The sequence below is a fragment of the Procambarus clarkii genome, chromosome 39, assembly GCF_040958095.1.
Source record: "Procambarus clarkii isolate CNS0578487 chromosome 39, FALCON_Pclarkii_2.0, whole genome shotgun sequence".
Taxonomy (NCBI): domain Eukaryota; kingdom Metazoa; phylum Arthropoda; class Malacostraca; order Decapoda; family Cambaridae; genus Procambarus; species Procambarus clarkii.
In genome coordinates, this window is record NC_091188.1 from 42665754 (window position 1) to 42684690 (window position 18937).

An 18937-nucleotide genomic window follows, 5' to 3' on the forward strand; every position below is an offset into this window, starting at 1 on the left:
AGATCGTCGTCGTCGTATAAACTTCCATCATAATTACATTCTGTATGTATATGTTCATAGGTTTTCACAACTCTGTATGGTTGTAATGAGATATGCCAGGTAAAACAATCATCAATTGAATCATTATCATGCATTACATGTACTAGGCACCAGCTGTCATCTGTGAGTAACATTGGTGGCTTGTGCCTTTGTTTCAATCTATACTCTGGGCCGTATGTCATGGCTCAACACCATTGTATATTATGTCATGTACATTTCTCTATACAGTTGTAACGAAGTATACCACATAAACCAATCATCAATTGAAACATTATCATACATTAGGTGAATTATGTAATTTATCAAGTTATTCAACACACACTTGTAAATAATGATAAACATGTGACAATGAAGCATCCACAAAGAAGACAGTAGTCATGTGTTACATACCTTGATATCTTACATCGTGTGTTGACAGACCACAGCCAGAGTGCAAGCTTTCACAGCACCTCGTTCCATTTATCTCCCCCCGAGTGTTCCGCTTTCTCTTCCTGATCTGAAACACTTACTGGACTCCTTGCCGGAGCCTGTGCTCCTGCTGGGTGATTTCAATTGTCGTCATTCCCTTTTGGGTGATGTTCTGACGAACACCTGGGGTCGTCTTCTTGAGCCGTTTATCCTCTCTTCTTCCCTGTCGAGCCCACACATTTGGACTCTCGGACTCGCACCTTTTCCTGTCTTGATCTTTCTCTTTGCTCTTCTTCTCTTTACTTAGATTGCACGTGGCAGGTTCTTGACCTCCATGGCAGTGACCATTTCCCTATCCTTGTTACCTTTTTCTCTTTTCGCCCTCCCCTCTCCTTCCCTAGGTGGCAGTTTGCGAAAGCGGACTGGGACCTCTTTACCCTCAGCGCTGCTCTCTCTGACCTCTCCCTCGCTCTCTCCTTTTTCATGACACTGTCCTCCGCTCTATTCCTCGCTCTTCCTCTCGGGGTCCACAGAAGTGCGTTCCCTGGTGGAATGCAGACTGTGCTCGGGCTGTCAGCTGTAAGTGTGCAGCCTGGAAGAGACACCGCCGTCGGCAGACGGCCGATTCTTATCTTTTCTTTCGGAAGGCAAGTGCGGTGGCCCGTAGGGTCATCCGTACGGCTAAACGTGAATGTTGGGCATCTTATGTCTCCACCATTACGTCCGAAACATCTCTGCCACAGATCTGGAAGCGTATCCGCAAGATAGCGGGTAAGTTCGTTCCCGATGATTCACCGGTCCTTCACCTCCATGGTACTCTTGTGGTGGACCCGTTGCAGGTCGCTTCCAAACTGGGTTCCCACTTTTCTTCTGTTAGCTCTGGTCTTCATCTTCCCCAATCTTTCCTTCTTCATAAACCTGTCCTTGAGTCTCGTCCTTTAGATTTCTGCACTCGTCTTCGACTTCCCTATAACGATCCCTTCTCTCTCTGAACTTCGTTCTGCCCTGGCCCTCTGCAGTCCTACGGCGGCGGGCTCCGATGGTATTCATTATGAGATGCTTCGCCATCTCCCTCCGTGCACGTCTCAGTATTTACTGAGTCTGTATAATCAGGTCTGGGAGTCATCGTCAGTCCCTGAGGACTGGCTCGATGCCGTTGTCCTCCCTGTTCGCAAACCAGGGTCTCTGGGAACATCTCCTAAGGACTTTCACCCTATTGCCCTCGCAAGTTATGTCTGCAAACTCTTTGAACGTATGGTTAATGTTCGTCTGATGTGGTTCCTGGAACACCATCACCTCCTCTCCCCTTCTCAATTTGGTTTCCGCAAGTGCCGCAGCACGACAATGTCCTGGTGAACTTCTATATTCGTACTGCTTTTGCTGTGAAGACCTCTGTTGTTGCCATCCTTTTTGACCTGGAAAAGGCTTACGACACCACTTGGCGATATCATATTCTATCCCAGCTTCATTCTTTTGGCCTTCGTGGTCACCTCCCTCTCTTTCTCAGCAGCTTCCTCTCTCGTCGTTCCGTTCGGGTGCACCTTGGTACCACTCCCTCTGCCTCTTTTCAGCAATACGAAGGTGTGCCCCAGGGTAGTGTTTTGAGCACTACTCTTTTTCTGGTTGCCCTCAATGGTCTTCTTTCCTCTCTTCCTTCAGGTGTCTTCTCCGCTCTCTATGTCGATGAACTTACCCTTTGCTGTCAGGGTGATGATTCGCCTCTCCTTCAACGCCGGCTTCAACTTGCGATTGATGCCGTGTCGTCTTGGGCCACCGATCATGGCTTCAAGTTCTCTACTACTAATACTTGTGCCATGACTTTTACTCGGAAACAGGTTGGTCTTCGTCCCTCTTTGTCACTTTATGGTCATCCCCTTGAGTACAAAGATTCCGCGAAGCTTTTTGGGTTATTCCTTGACACTTGCTTGTTTCGGTCTCACCATCTCTTACCTCCGTGGTGAGCGCTCTAAGGCCCTTACCCTCCTTCGGGTATTGTCCCATACTTCTTGGGGAGTGGATAGGCGCGCACTCCTTGCTTTACATTCCTCTCTCGTCCTGTCTAAGCTCGATTATGGTTGCCCTGCTTACTCGTCTGCTTCTCATTCTACTCTTCGCCATCTTGATGCTTTGCACCATACTGGGTTGCGCCTCAGTTATGGTGCCTTTTATTCGACTCCCGTCCTTAGCTTGTATGTTGACACTGGCTTCCTATCTCTCCAGGACCGCCGTGATCGCTACTGTCTTCGCTATCTTGCGTGGTCCTTACGACATCCTTCCTCTCGCCTCTGTCGTGCTTTAACTTTTACCCGTCCTGCGGTTCCTGTTCCTCTTCACCACCTCCCTCTTCCTGTCCGGTTATCTCGCTTACAGGATTCTGTTCCTTTCCGTTTGTATTTCTAATGTTTCTCCTCGTGTTGTTCCTTCTTTGCCCCCGTGGAGTCCCCCCTTCCGCAGTTTTGTACTTCCTTGACCCGCATCACTAAAACTTTTACCCCTCCTACGGTTCTAAAATGCCTTTTCCTTGAGCACTTTTCTTCTCACTCCTGCTCCATTTGTCTTCACTGATGGGTCTAAGTCTGCGGAAGGTGTTTGCTACTCTGTTGTTTTTCCTGATCGCACTTATATGTGTCGCTTACCCCCGGAGACTAGCATCTTCACAGCGGAGCTTTATGCTATTCTCTATGCTCTTCGTCTCCTGCTTTCTCATTGTCAGTCTTCCATTGTAGTTGTTGTTGACTCTCGTAGTGCCCTCATGGCTCTCGGGTCCTTTAATCCGGTTCATCCAGTAGTTGTCGAGATCCAGTATTGGCTGTTTCTTGTTCACAGTAAATTTAAGTCGGTTGAGTTTTGTTGGGTTCCCAGCCATATTGGCGTGTCTTTAAATGAGCGTGCGGATGCTGCCGCCAAGGAAGCTCTCCGCTCGTCCCATCTCTCGTAAAGGTATTCCATATTCTGACTTTTACCCGGTTATCCATTCCTCCATCCTCACCCGTTGGCAGGCTTCTTGGTCGTCTGCTACTGGTAACAAACTACGTACTCTTAAATGTTGTGTTTCCTCGTGGCTGTCCCACCACCGTAACCGGCGATGGGAAATGGCTCTGGCGAGGTTGCGTATTGGCCATACTCGCTTAACCCACGGTCACTTGATGGAGTGCCGCCCTGCTCCTTGTCCTAATTGCATTGCCCCCTCTTACGGTCGTGCATGTCCTTCTTGAATGTCCTGACTTCCAGGACGAGCATGTGTCTTGCTTTCCGACCGTCCCTCGCGGTCACCTGTCCCTCAATAGAATTCTTGGTGACTCGGATACTTTTGATATCATTCGCCTTATGTGTTTATGTTCTTGTATTGGCATCCTTGGTGATATTTAGCGCCCTCTGATTATCTCGCACATTTGATGGTGCTACATAGCCTTCCCAGTTTTTTGCCTTCTTTTGATAATTACTTACTTTCACAGCACCTGCACCCAGTGGATAGATAAATATTCACTTATGTTTTTCTTATATTTTGCATGCAAATTAATAATTCCCTAACGAATAAAATTAGTTTTTTATGCACAGGAAGGAATTATCGTTTTTCTATAACAGCTGTCCAAGGGTTAAGCCTTTCATATTGTCTTCTGATTTATGATTGCTCAGCGCTTTATGTTCATGACTTCAATAGTGTCCTAGGCTACCAGGAATCGTTTTCAGGTCCTCTTCAGTAATATGAAAACGTGTTCTATGACTTACTCAGAAACACTGTCCAACACCATGACTGCTATACTGAGGTAAATTTTAATGTAAAAATCATGCAAATGTCGTGGGAGGTTGACCATTACTGCCAGTCTTGGTCGTCACATCACAGAGGACGGTGACGCCCCTTGTGATAACACCTGCATCAGAGGAGCTCCAGCATATTTCACAATTCCAAGGTATTGTAGTACAGGTTGATGATAGTGAGTGGTGCCCCAAGGAACATAAAGGTGTAATGCTTTCGAAAAATAAGCGAGATAACACAAATGTGCAAAGTGAGGTGAAAAATAATTGTTTGAAAAAAAGTTGCTCTAGTATTCACAGAGCAGACAACAACATTCAAGATGGATGCCGGCAAGAAGGAAAACAAAACAGAGCTAGATTTTTGGGGTTTTAATGAAGAAAGCATTGATATAAGCAGTCTGCACAACAAACTGGAATAATTAGATATTATAGTGAACTATCGTGTAGAAATAATCAGCAAACTGAAAGTAATGAGCACGTTAGTAGCAAAGTTTTAGGTCTTGAGGGTTTAGTGAAAGACTTATGCAAGGACAAGAATCAAGTGGAAACAAACTGCAAAGCCACGGAAGAGGAAAATAAACTCTTAAAAATAGCTTTGGAAAAAGTTAAAGCAGACTTAAACTTAAATAACTACAATAGGTTAGGTAAGGAAATTCAACAGGAAAAACAGCTTTTGTCAGCACAGATAGAGGAGGTTACACATGGAATAGAACAGTGCAAGAAAGATATGCAACTCACCTATGCACAAGTGGCCAAGGAGAAGGAAAAAATGGAAGAAGCAGTAAAGGAAGCCAAACACTGCAGCAACCAAGATAAAACAAACATTACGCTGGAAGTCAGAAAGGAACTGGCATCTAACCTGAAGTTGGTGCAAAACACAGTTGATCGAAGTCTCTGATAATTTTTGGTTGCAAAGAAAGAGAGAGAACATCTAGGTCAGAAAGAGCTGTAAAAGAAAAAGTAGTCGATAAAATTGTTGGCCTCGTGGAAGGTCTTACTACCATAGAGAATGTGTTCGACAACAGGAGAATTGAAAAATACGTAAAAGGGAAAGATCGACCTTTGAGGATCACCCTAAACGGTGCCAAACAGATGGAAGAAGTACAGTAATAAGGAATGCTAGAACATTACAGTGATGAGGAAGGGAAAGTGTGGTCGTTAAGACGAGATCTTTCAAAAGAATAGAGAGAGAAGCTGAAATTGAACCTCATCGAGGCAAAATGTCTAAATGAGAACAGGATTGAAGAAGATATCCATTCTTTTTTTCTACAAAGTGATAGGGGTAGGCAGACCAGTAAAGTGGTACATAAAGGCAAACCAACAAAATCACTAGAGAGAAGGGAAGTGAAGAACAAGGAGGGGGAACAAGTTCCTGAAGATTGCATACACCAACATAGATGGAGTAAGATCAAAGATACTAGAGTTAAGAGGGCCTTAGATTCCAATTTGCCCTAAAAATGCAACAAAGGAAAACTCGTTCGATTTCAATCAAACTTTTTTGACAAGTTCTATATGAAAAGTGTTTCATCTGGTCCAAGTTTCAGCATTGTAGCATAAATAGGAAGGGAGAAAAAAAATATTGAAGTAGTTGTGAAAATTATGCCAAAATGGTCAAAATCGATTATCAATCAAAAGTGTCAACTGAAATCATAGCTATGACTCTTTGCTATCACAATAGCATATATTAAACAAATATTATAATTAGTTTAATTGAAAAAAAAATTTAAGAATTTTTTTTTTTTTTTTTTTTTTTTTTTAATTTTTTTTTCGGGCGATTTGCATCAAACTTACACACCTGACTGTACGTACGCCTATCTGTAAGGACGCCAATTTTGGAGAAAATTGGTTGATGTCAACCTCAGCCACAGATTTTAGAACCTTAGACTTCATTCATTTCTGTTTTTTTTTCAATTGACACAAACGCTTACAAAACTGATTTATTTTTTATTCAATTTACATGAAACTTACACAGTATATGTGGAGGGCATGTCTCTACATTGGAGAGTTTTCATTTTTCTCTAAGTTTATTTATTGATTTTATAATAGCAATAAACATGCCATATTTGCAAAAAAAAATTTGGGAACTTTGAACATTTGTATTAGGAAAACTAAAGATGTTTTGGAAATTCTATATCTCAAGGTCCTTTATATGCTAATGTGTCAGAAAAGTGTCACAGAATAATTATATCTGAAACGTGTGTTCTGAAGTGTGGACTTGAAAATGTGTAAAAAATGTTGAAAAAAAAACAAAAACAAAAAAAATCTCCCTTTCTATTTATGCTGCAGTACTGAAACTTGGTTCAATTAAAGCACTTTTCATATACAACTAGTCAAATAATATTGGTTGACATTGAACAACTTTGATTGACAACCAGACACCCCCTTAAGTGATGTAATACAGCTGCAGACACCAGACATTGTTGCACTCAGGGAGACAAAACTTGATGATGATATTTTAAATGAGGTTGTATTCCCAAGGGGCTACTCAGTTTGGAGACGGGACAGAAAAATTAGATAAGGCAGTGGTGGCGGCATTTCAGAATGATAACTAAATCATAAATACAAATAGTTCACATCCATGCAACACACGGACAGAGGAGGAGCTAGATAATAAACGAGAGGGGTCTTGTAACAATAATGAGAGATTATAGCGAGAGCTGATAAACATTGATCATGACTGTTGGTGGTCGGCGACTTTAACTTGAAATCCATAGACTGGGAGGCATATGAAGCTAGAACAGAGGATCTTTGGACTTGTGGATTCGTAAATCTCATCCTGGACACATTAATTTTTCAACATGTTAAACAAGCTACGAGGATGAGGGAAGGGCATGTTCCTAAGTGTGTTTGTACAAAATGAAATCTTCAGGGAAACCAAACACAATAAGAAGTCTAGAGAACAACAAGAGCACATAGAGGTGTCTAGAGACGAAGTGGAAAAAATGCTCAAGGAGCTAAATAAGAACAAAGCAGTTGGCCCAGATGGAGTTTCACCATGGGATCTGAGAGAATGTGCACCTGAGCTCAGCATTCCACTTCAACTGATTTTTCAGGCATCCCTGTGTAAAGGAGTTATAGCAGATGTGTGGAAAAAGGTTAACATAGTTCCAATCTACAAAACTGGCAGCAGGGAAGATCCCTTCAATTATAGACCTGTATCATTGACAAGTGTAATAGTCAAAATATTGGAAAAAATAATTAAAACTATATGGGTAGAACACTTGGAGACAAACGATATATTATCAGACAGTATGGTTTTCAATTTGGAAGATACTATGTAACGAATTTACTCAGTTTCTATGATCGAGCCACAGAGATTTTACAGGAAAGAGATGGTTGGGTTGACTGCATCTATCTGGACCTAAAAAAAAAAAAAAAGGCTTTCAACAGAGTTCCACATTAGATGTTCTGGAAATTGGAAAATATTGGAGGGGCAACAGGTAAACTTCTAACATGGATGAAAAATTTCCTGATAGAAAAATGAGGGCAGTAATCAGAGGTAATGTATCCGACTGGAGAAATGTCACAAGTGGAGTACCACAGGGTTCAGTTCTTGCACCGGTAATCTTTATTATCTACATAAATGATCTGCCAGATAGAATACAGAAGTATATGAACATGTTTGCTGATGATGCTAAGATAATTGAAAAGATAAGAAACGTAGATGATTGTCATGCCCTTCAAGAAGACCTGGACGAAATAAGTATATGGAGCAACACTTGGTAAATTGAATTTAATGGAATAAATGCCATGTTATGAAATGTGGAATAGGTGAACATAGACCCCACACAACCTATAAGTCATGTGAGGAATCTTTAAAGAATTCTGATAAAGAGATCTAGGGGTGGTTCTAGATAGATAACTATCACCTGAGGACTATCACCTTAATAAGAAGACATTGCAAAACTTTTTGCTTCATCCGAAAGTCTGGGTATTATTGGTTTCATGACGAAATATGCGGCATCGGGCAGTGAAAGTGATAATTATGATCCAGGGGATACCATTCAAGCTTAGCCATGGTGGTCATGCAGAAGGTTGTACAGGGTATAAAGGTGTTTAAACCCAAAAGATCGAGGATGTACCACAGGTCTGCCAAGTCCCTCTTCAAGACTGGGGACAACCATCAAAAGAACAAGTTCAACTCGACCAACCGAGTCCAGTCAACCTGCAATGACTAGATAGAGCCAGGGAGGATACCCGACATGAAAACTCCAACTCCCTCAAGAAAGGGGAAGAAGGAACTGAGCAACTCCACTTCAGGCCATTGGAAACAACCTGAAAGGCCCACTAATCATGGGATCAGGAGCTGGTGAAATGAGCCAGATGCACCCCTCTCCCCCCTAGAGTGGCATCAAAGGGGGTGAACCGTGAAAGGGCCAGCATGACCACAAGTGGAACCACCCTTCCACAATGTGTAGTTATGATATCTAGCAGAAAAGGAAAGTGCAACAGGAAGCATAACAGCCTGGTAATCTGACTGAAGGGCTTATTTCACCCAACAGAAAATGAGGTCCTAACCATACCAGACCAATGGTGGACAAAACCCCTCCCTTTCTTCCTCCTGTTAACACATGAGGTATGCAGAGTAATGCCGCCATCACCTCCAGAAGGAGAAGGGCTGGCATTGTTGACAACACTGCTAAGGCAGGAGCCACAGGCATCAAGACCTCCACACTTTGGGACAGTGCCAAACGAAGCAACATCCTCATGGAGCTGCCCAGAGACCCCCCTCCACAAGGATCCTACCCCAAGATGACTGCCAAGTGCAAATGCACCTTGTGGTCATTCACAATAAGGGCCCCAAACAATACAGGTCACTGCACATGGAGCTGCAAGTTGCCCACATCCCTGAGTGGAGTATTGGAAGTGCTGCCCAACAACACCTCAAAGATGGAACACCTGCCAATCAAGCTCATCTGGTCTGATAAAACCCATGCCAAGCCCCAAGGAAAAGAAATATCAGCCATCCAGGATGAATGTGGAACCTTGCAATGCAGTCAATATTGACCTGTACTCAAGAAAGGCCAGGTTCATAAAAGAAGAGAGAGTCAAATTCCACAGGCGGTACCGAGGCAAAGCCATGTAAGTCATTGAAGGGAAAATACGGGAAGATAGAAACCCAAGGCACCGAACAGGACACGGAAGCAAATGATGATACTCCTACACAGGAATAAAACATGAAAAGTTATCTCCCTGAAGCAAAAGATCCAGACAGGGAATGAAGGTCTTAAGAAGGGTTGAAGGGCACCCGCACAGTCTCAGAACCCTGCCACAAAGACTCTGGGGGCAGAGTCAGCTTATATCTGGGGCAGAAAAGTTTTCCTCCCAAGGAGGAGGCTGAGAGTGGTGGAAGGGAAGGGGGTGCCCAGTGTGTAGGTGATAGTCTCGAAACCCTAGTGGGACCAGAAGCTTGAATGCCTCCACTGTGGAAGTGGATGCGGCTACCCCCCCCCCCCCCCCCCAAAAAAAAAAAAAAAAAGCAGAGCTACGCCCTGAGCCAAACCTTGCCTTGACTCAAGACACTTCTTGGATGCAAAGGAGCCAGAAGCAGGGCAAAACACACCTGCAGGAAAAGGAAGAGGAGGCGAGGACTTAGTCTAGGTGGAGGTCACCAACACTGGGTCCCCCAGGGGCTTGCCTCGGGACATCCAACTGATCACAATGCTGCAAATGCCTAGTCCTAGCAAACCTAGCTTGCAAAGCAACTGCTACTTGAAATGCCACCACACTGGAAGTCACAGTCAATGAAGAGACTCAGAGGCAACAAACTACACAGGACTCGGGGTCATAGGTGTCACCAACCCAACATCATGGTGGAGACAGAAATAATGATAATGTGGTAGCAAAGATGTTGGGCAACTTTCAAACACTCACATGGTAAGGGCTCATCAGGCTAAACCAACCTAGTCAAAGACCTGCAGGGGAGATTACCAGGGGCCTGAAAGCAGCCAAACAAGCAGGACCCCCCTGGCTGTTCATTAGCAGACAGATGCCAAGTGCAGCCAAAACAACCAGACTACAACACGCTTGCTACATCTGAAAGACCCAAAATACTTATGTCCAGCTGGACATCACCATAAGAACTAATTAATGAAGATGGCTTCATGGTGGAAGCTGGGGCATTTGGTGTTGGCAATTTGGTACTGCTACATAATCTTCCTGGCTTGTTGCCTTCTTTCAATAATTATGGGCAATTAAGTCATGAACCACTACTAATGGCCTAGAAATGTGAACCAAGTTCATTTACGGGTGACACTTGGTAGTAAGCAATAACGTGCTACACTGGAAACAAATTTGCCGCACTACTGAATGATCTTCCGCATATGGGAAAGAGTGGTACTAACACTGATAATGGAGATAAATAAGAAAAAAATAAGTTTTAGTAAAAACAATTGAGAATTTTATTCTGAACAATGGATACAATTTTACAGACATGATAGATAAGAACCAAATGCATGTACTCCTGTCTATTACTCCAGCCGTCTTCTTGTCACACACTGGATGCCCAATACCTTAACTGATTACACTTTACAAGCTTTTAGCTTTTGAAGTTTTGAAATGTCTTAATTTTCTGAAGGCATCAAACACTGCTAGAAGAACCTGGAATCAAGAGTACAATACAAAAAGGTCATATTACATTAAGTACAGGTAGGGCAAATTTTTGTACTTAGTCATGATCCCATACGTGAGTTAACCACATATGGACACACGAGGGGCAAATAATCAAAAGCTGGACACCGATTACAATTAGTTCCAAACAATTTAAAACAAAGGATTATAAACCATTTTTTTAATAAGTGTTGTTTTGCTAATGGTCTATAGTAATCCATGATTAATAATAAAATCCTGCTAGAATGTCCAGATTCTGAAGATTTACTCCGTCATTGGCTGGTAATGAAACATACTCATTTTTTCTGAGGTGGTTTTCCAATGCTCTTATCACTTCAGCCTCATAATTACTTGACCCGAACGATAATGAACCCTATTTACAAGTTCCTGCTACCGTTAACAGCAGTTTGAACTCGCCAAGCCCTTGCTGTAAATAAACTCATTTTAAATTAGTCGAGCACACAGCTTCTAAAGAGTGGATGGATCACATTTAAATTACAATATTTGATTCTGGAAGATAAGACATGTGCTATTAATCATCCTTATTTTGTAAAGCATCGATGTAGTCACTTGTGAGTAGCCATCACCCCCACAGAATAGTGACAACAAAGCTTGTAGTCCTTACAGCAAATATGTGGATATCCTCTAGCAACACAGAACACCCAACATTAGCTGCCAAGACCACATGACAAAATACTGGTAATTAAGAATTTCTAGGATACTTGAAGGATGTGCTGCTACTAGGTTTGTTGGAGAGCTTTTGTATCAATAGAAATAGTTTTGTCAGAAACACTACATATTGTTATTCTGTAGGGATGAAGTGTAACCAGACTGGAAATATTTGGCTTTGTTGTGCAAATTATTGATGAAATGTATAATTTTGTTTATAACTGACAATCTGGTTACTAATGCACACAGCCTAAGGCAGCCCAGGCTATCACAAGCATAGGCTGGCCCTCGATAAGATATACATAGGTACAATTATGTACACAATGTACTCATTACTGTGACTTGATGAAACCCATGAGAAGTAACTGGCAGTAGCAGGGGCATTAGAACACGCAATGAGATCAATGATTGTGACCAGCAACACAACAAAACACTTTATCTTACACTATTTACAATGTTGCCTGTTAAGCCTTCCTATCAGGTGCCTGAGCAGTGAAGACTTAATATATTATCTACACTATAATTCTCTTTGAGAGACAAATTCATTCAGCATCCTTCATATACATGAAGTGCTATGTGGCAGTTTCTTCAGTAGATACATATCAATTATATTGTTTGGAATACTGTATTGTATTATACATCTGAGTTTGTTTGGTATTTAACAGACTACTGACAGAAAGGCCATAAAGGCATGGAGCTCTTATGAATGGCAGTGAAAAAGAGGTATAAAAATCAGTCATGTATTTTACATTATATCAAAAGGTTGCATCCAAAGACGACCACCTTGTCTTTTTGTCACAGTAGAGCAAGTTGCACTTCCTACTTCTCTCTATACACAACTAACACCCAATCATTGCAATAATCATACTCTTTTTGGGAAAGCCTCAGTCTGACTGGTGCTGATGCCCAATGTTATGTAAAGCTGCAAGATGATTGGTGGTGATGCGCACATAGTGACATTCCAGCATTCATAGTGCAGCTCTCGCTTCATCAGATACAACTGTTTATCACCATATGAGCTAAGATTTACACTAATGATCACTGGCTGCATTACCATTTCTACTTAAAACTCTACAATACACATAATTTAACAAATCATAATTGGGGTACGATACTCAACATGTTCAACAGAAAAAACAAATTCATTTATATCACAAATAAAACTTAAAATAAAACTAGAAATATGGGTAGGATATAGTTAAAGGGGAGAGGGAATATGGCAAACTACTGAAGTGTAAAATGTTTGGTAAAATGTGAAGTTTGTACCTCTCCCCCGTGCTAGCACTTAGCAATCTTTCTACAATAATCTAGAAAGTTAGACATCACATCAATTCATATTACACAATAAGGTTCAGTTCCTTTTTAAATAATAAAACAAAAATATACAAAATAAATAAAGACACTGGACTAACATGTACACATTTGGGTTTGTGGGGCAGTAATCAGTTCTCTACCAACACACACCAATAACTTCCACTCGTACAATAGATGGCTCACACACACACACACACACACACACACACACACACACACACACACACACACACACACACACACACACACACACACACACACACACACACACACACACACACCCTAACCATGCTAAAGGATGTAATAACATTTCAAATACATGCTCATTAACACTTGATTTGTTGATTACTGGTTACGTGTAGGTATAGCTAAGATGAGTTGTGGGAAGTTTGTTAGCTCCCTTGGCAGTAGTGTAGGTACAGCCAGTGTTGTGTGTGAAAGGTTTTCAGCCCCTGGTGCATCATGTTATACCACCTAGTGCTTTTAACACTTGCAATAAAATTCACCCGCTTGCTATCATGATGCAACTTCAACCCTATTAGTCATACATTAAAAATAAATGAGTGTAAACATTGCATTGGCTATCAATCTAAATATTTGGTTTCACATAAATAAAAATATAGTAATTTATCCATTTTTGAATGAATAATTTATTTGTGCCTTGTATTAGTTTTGTAAATCAATTTATGATTGTTAATAAACATGTATAATGAAGTGTACAATACTAAAATAATGCATTTGCCTAATTTCAGTTTTAAAATATTACATTGTCTAAATTCTTATACTGGCTTAGTGCTTTCTCCTGATAATTTCCCTACCTTCATGTTTATATAAATAGTCTGGACTTGATTTTATCCTAATTTAATTCTGAATAAAGTCAAACCTGAAGGAAATGAAAAGCATTTTGAAGGCACAACACCTAATCAATCCAAGATGTTGCTCAAAATTACATGAAGCTGAACACAACGCATGGTCCCAGAGTCCATTCCCATGCAGGACGGAGAGGTTTGGGTACTTTTCCTTACACCTAATGCTTCTGTTCACCTAGCAGTAAATAGGTACCCTATCATTAAGCAACTGTTACGGGTTGCATCTTGGAGATGAGGAGACACTGGTCTAAAGGGAGCTAAGTATAAGAGGTGTCCTCTCAACTATCACTACATAATCTAGTTTTCTAATAAACTATTACTCTATGTTTATGCAATAAAATATGATTAATATATCTAAATTTGCCAAACTTCTGCATAATGCTACATGGTTAATGTTCCGTCCAAATACCTATTAATTAGTATGTGGATGTCCTAATTCGCCGATTATATGATCATTTGAGAAAATGCTGCCGTAAGTGTTGATAACATTTATGGATTCATCATAGCTTCATGTGAGATGAAGCCTAAAGGAGATGGGTAAATGTTTTAGCTGGAGCACACGTGTACACACACACCAACGCTACTCAATACCCACAACTGATCCCACCAAGTCTTGCACCTTAACTATTTAGCCTCGTCATATAATAACTTGTGGTTCACGTATGCCAGCAATATTTACAAAAAACAAAAACACACGACGTGTGATTCAATGTTATGTATATTTTTTAACCAGTTTTGAATTTAGATGCTTAAAAGACAAAAAACTAAATATAACAGTATATAATAAAATTTAGCAAAAGCTATATGTAAATAATATTCAAAATGATACCAAGTTAGAATTCAACCTTTTCTGGAACTACGTTTTGCCAATTTTGTGTGTTTCTCACTCATTTTTTTTACATTAAACAATGATATAAATAACAGTATTTGGCACACACTTTAAATGGGCTGAGGGTTGCAACACAAAGATACTTTGCATTATTGCCAGCATGAGTTCATTGCTTGCCTATTATATTGCACATCTGATTTATTAGTTGTAATTATAATATGTAAATAAATATATAAGCAATTACAGTAATGAACATAAGTATCAATCCATATTTTTGGTAGATGATATGGGAACTATAATTAAGAGGGGCATAATGTTCTAATATAGTGCATCATAACAGGTTTACAATGAGTGTTTTACAATGCAATAATCAAAATAATAATAATACAATAAACAGGTTTCCAATAAGAGGAGGTGCAGCAGTACATGACCCTGGCAGCTGGGGGTCGTAAACACTTCACCTTAGAGACAGCCATCTCCAGTCACTGAGACCCCTCCCCCCCCCCCCACTCCCTCAAGCAACATGTAATTAACATCTACAAAGGTTTTGTGAAGTCACTTGACAGTTCAAATATGGTATGTTTTATTACTTTATAATTTTTATATAAAAAGCTAAAAAATACAAAGTCCATTAGACTGGGCAGTAAGGTACTTGAGTTATGCAATATCTATAATTCCTCTCTTTCATGACTTGTCCTCAATTTAGTCATATCATTCTTTTTGCATAATGCACTTAACATTCACACATTAAATCTTGGCCACACATTCTGTTCAACACAGATCTATCTTAACATTTTGTATTTTATCATTCTCATAGTAATTATGTCATGTGCAACATTAATCAATTTGTCAACATTTCTCCAGTGCCTCAACATCACATACCTTACTACCCATACTAAATAAACTATTCTCATAAAAGTTTTTATTAAAAACAAACATATACAAACCAATCAGGTACCTAACCTTATTTTTGGCTCTAAGTGAGCATGAAAGTTACTTGTTGTGCTCACGGTGATATGAACACTGGTGCCCCCTCAACTGCCACTTCCTTACAGCCCCATACACTACTGCAAACATCTATGGGTAGGACGGGTCATGAGAGAGGTAAGCCACTCCTACAAATCAATGTACTGAAATGTAATTTGCAAGTGATAACCAAACATTTTGTGATGAAATTCGACCACAAAGCTCATATAACACAAACGGTGGAAAAATTAACCCGATACTATCGCAACATTATAGAGGTAAAGCCGAGGAATATTTTTTTTTAAGTGCTATTTCAATTTATCAACACGACATTGTAAAGAACAAATAAAAAATACTAAAGCAAATGTTTACTCATGCTGGGAATTGCATAATAAGCCGTCCTCAGCACTCACACACATAACAAAATATATCACTAACTGCATCAACACTGACCAACCACGGAGGTGACTACATCAACGACAACAAGCTCCTTACAGTTAATTTCTAAATATACTGCAATGAGTTCTTGACTTCTACAATTGCATTGATATAAACATAAGTTTGCCCCAAAATGAATTAAATAAAGAAGCCAAAGAACATAAGGAGAAGCCAAAGCCAACATAACAACATGTGTAGCACGCACTGGTGACTTTAACGAGAGGCGCGAGAAGCCACAATTGTCTGTGTTCCTCCCTTAGAAAGGTCTCCTGCGTATTATTATCACACACTCATCAAACCATACAATGAGGTAAATGAAAACTAAATAAATAGTATATAAATAGAATTGAGCACACAAATAAATTCTGAAAGATTATAAATGAACCACAGCACCACAAGTATATTTCACTCTCCAGTGGAAATTATGTCAACTTTAAACTTGTAGACAAATTGCCCTAAAAACTATAAGATTTAAAGTCTTTGATGAGATTGTAAATACGAATATTACCAGGTAGAACTAAACAACTTTAGCCATTTTTAATCTCTAACATATTTTACATTCTACATTTATTATTTAGAAATTTTTGCTTTGATAGTGTAATTGTATTTAAGTTGAAATGTAAGAAGTATTGCTCATTTATCTACCCCATAATTAGTAAGTGTGAGTCAACTAATGCTCTTGTGAATAGTTACATGTACGTGCGTGTAACAGTGTTCGTTTTAAAGCTCTCTATACTGTTTGGTAATCACCCACCCACAGTGGTTATCTCCTGCTTTTATATTACGCAACAAAACTGTTAAAAAAATACCACAAGACATTATTGACTACAATACTGAAGAAAAAGTTAATTAAATAAGAAAATTAAAATATTAGAAATAATAATGGAGGATTTAGAAGCATGACAAGAGGAGTGGCAACTAGTATGATGATGCCATACGTTGCCAGCCACCCCATTACTTCACATTAACAAGGAATCTCCCACATGGAACTAGTGTAAGGACACCTATAATCTACAGATTAAAATTGCCTCAATATTTTAAAAACATAGTTTTTTAATTGGTCCCTCTATAATCATTTATATCTAAAAATGTAGGAAGATATGAGGTTGGCAGTTCACAAGTCATTTAATTTCCAACTTCTTTCTAAATCAGTTGAATGAAACTTCAGGTTAGTGTTGTACATAATTCAGGATGATGTCTTGCATATTAACAAGAAATTAACTCAAAATTTTTACATTTGTTGATGGAAAATTGGTGCATGGTTCATTTGTTCAAGCTTTCAATGGCAGTGCAATCATCTCACTAGAGTCCTTATGTGCTAGTATCGTCCAGTGTCAGGGTAGCAACAGCGTAGCCCTGGTTCTTGTATAATGTACACAAATTAAATGTTACACAAACATGTTGCATCAGTTAAGATGCAATGTTACACAAACTTCTATGTTAAGTCAAACCTAGCTTCTGTTATACATATAAAAAGTTTTCAAACATTACATCATAATTGCTCACTGTCTGAAATGCCACATGTGATCACAAAGCTGAATCTGAGAGAAAAGTTTCCCAGTTGGGACTGAACAACTGCAAGAGACATTACACTTGCCTTGGAATGATATGTTCTTGTGACTCTCAGCCTCCCTGCAAGTCAATCCATGGCAAGTATATTTACAATCACAGTTCTATTTCCCTGAAAGTTCTCTTATATTCATTCAAGTTTAGAGGAAGACCCACAGTTATGTCAAAGAACACACCTGGTAAAGAAAGAGTATGGTTGTATGTACTGGTAGAGGCAACCACAGAAACACTGCAGTAGTGTGTGGCCAACAGCCTGCCTGGAGTGGGACGAAGTACTCGGGTTACAAGAGATGAGCCACAAAGCCGCACAATCTCACCACCTTGATGACTCCATCAATACTGATTGAAGCATTTGTATCTATTAAATGTGAGTCTGATCTAAGCTTGTACTAATGCATTATGAGCTAAAACATATTGAATTAAATATCTAATTTGCAAATTCTTCTTTAAAAAAAGATGAACATGCTCCTGAAAACTGAAAAGCTGTCAAAATACATCTAGTTTATAACACAAGTGAAAACTTTGATCAATACTTGCCAGTGACAGTCAGAAATGTAAGAGATAAGTTAATCCCAAAGGGATCACTTCACTTTATGTTAATATTGACACCAACTAGAAGCTCTACTACATTAACCTGATGCACACAGCAGCAGCTTTAATACCTCCTCTTGGATTACTTCCATAAACTACTGATCCAGAAAATAAATGATTTTTTTTTTGTTTGCAATACTATATGCTTTATCTTTGGCTTGTATCTCAAGTGCTGGATACAATAATGCCATATATCTAAACAATTCTAACTGATGCCCATAACTTAAAAGGTGTCTGTGATTAAAATATTTTATATACAATAAAATAAATTGTGGAATTTTAGAGTGCGAGAGACGATTCCAATACTTGCAACACTTCTCTTACAATCTACAATTACTGCTACATTATTATTGCAAACATTATCATTAAATGTTTGCTGATAAATTCTTTATAATTGTACTGTCAGTTAGGTTAAAATCTAGTACCAAGCTGCTTTGATAGACAATCTGTAATGGGTAACTAAATTGTGAAAGCACAAACTCAGTAGATGCAAGTAGAGCCAGCATGTGTGGGTCAACTGAGTAGATGCAAGTAGAGCCAGCATGTGTGGGTCAACTGAGTAGATGCAAGTAGAGCCAGCATGTGTGGGTCAACTGAGTAGATGCAAGTAGAGCCAGCATGTGTGGGTCAATTCTCAACACTGCAACAATTGTGTGATGATGGAAAGTCACAAGATGGTGGTGGTCTTGACAGCTCATCCGCTCAAGTCTGCTCATCTGAAAAGGCAAATGATTACATATATAAGAAAGGAAAAGTAACTTAACAATTACCAACACTTTACATTAGAAGAAACAAACAAATGTTTTCATCATTATAAACACAGTATCATGCAGGTATTACATTTATCTTGTATGAGGAGGTTGTAATGACACATACTAAG

At 39.7% G+C, this 18937-nt stretch overlaps 1 protein-coding gene across 1 annotated transcript in view; it reads right to left on the reverse strand.

Moving 5' to 3' along the window:
- Positions 1-10576: 10576 nt before the first annotated feature.
- LOC123760254 (DOT1 like histone lysine methyltransferase grappa) overlaps positions 10577-18937 on the reverse strand; it is a 245157-nt gene continuing 236796 nt past the window's right edge. The window contains exon 17 of the mRNA XM_069338436.1: positions 10577-18773. The gene's annotated coding sequence lies outside the window, so the exon portion shown is untranslated. The remainder of the gene's footprint in view (positions 18774-18937) is intronic.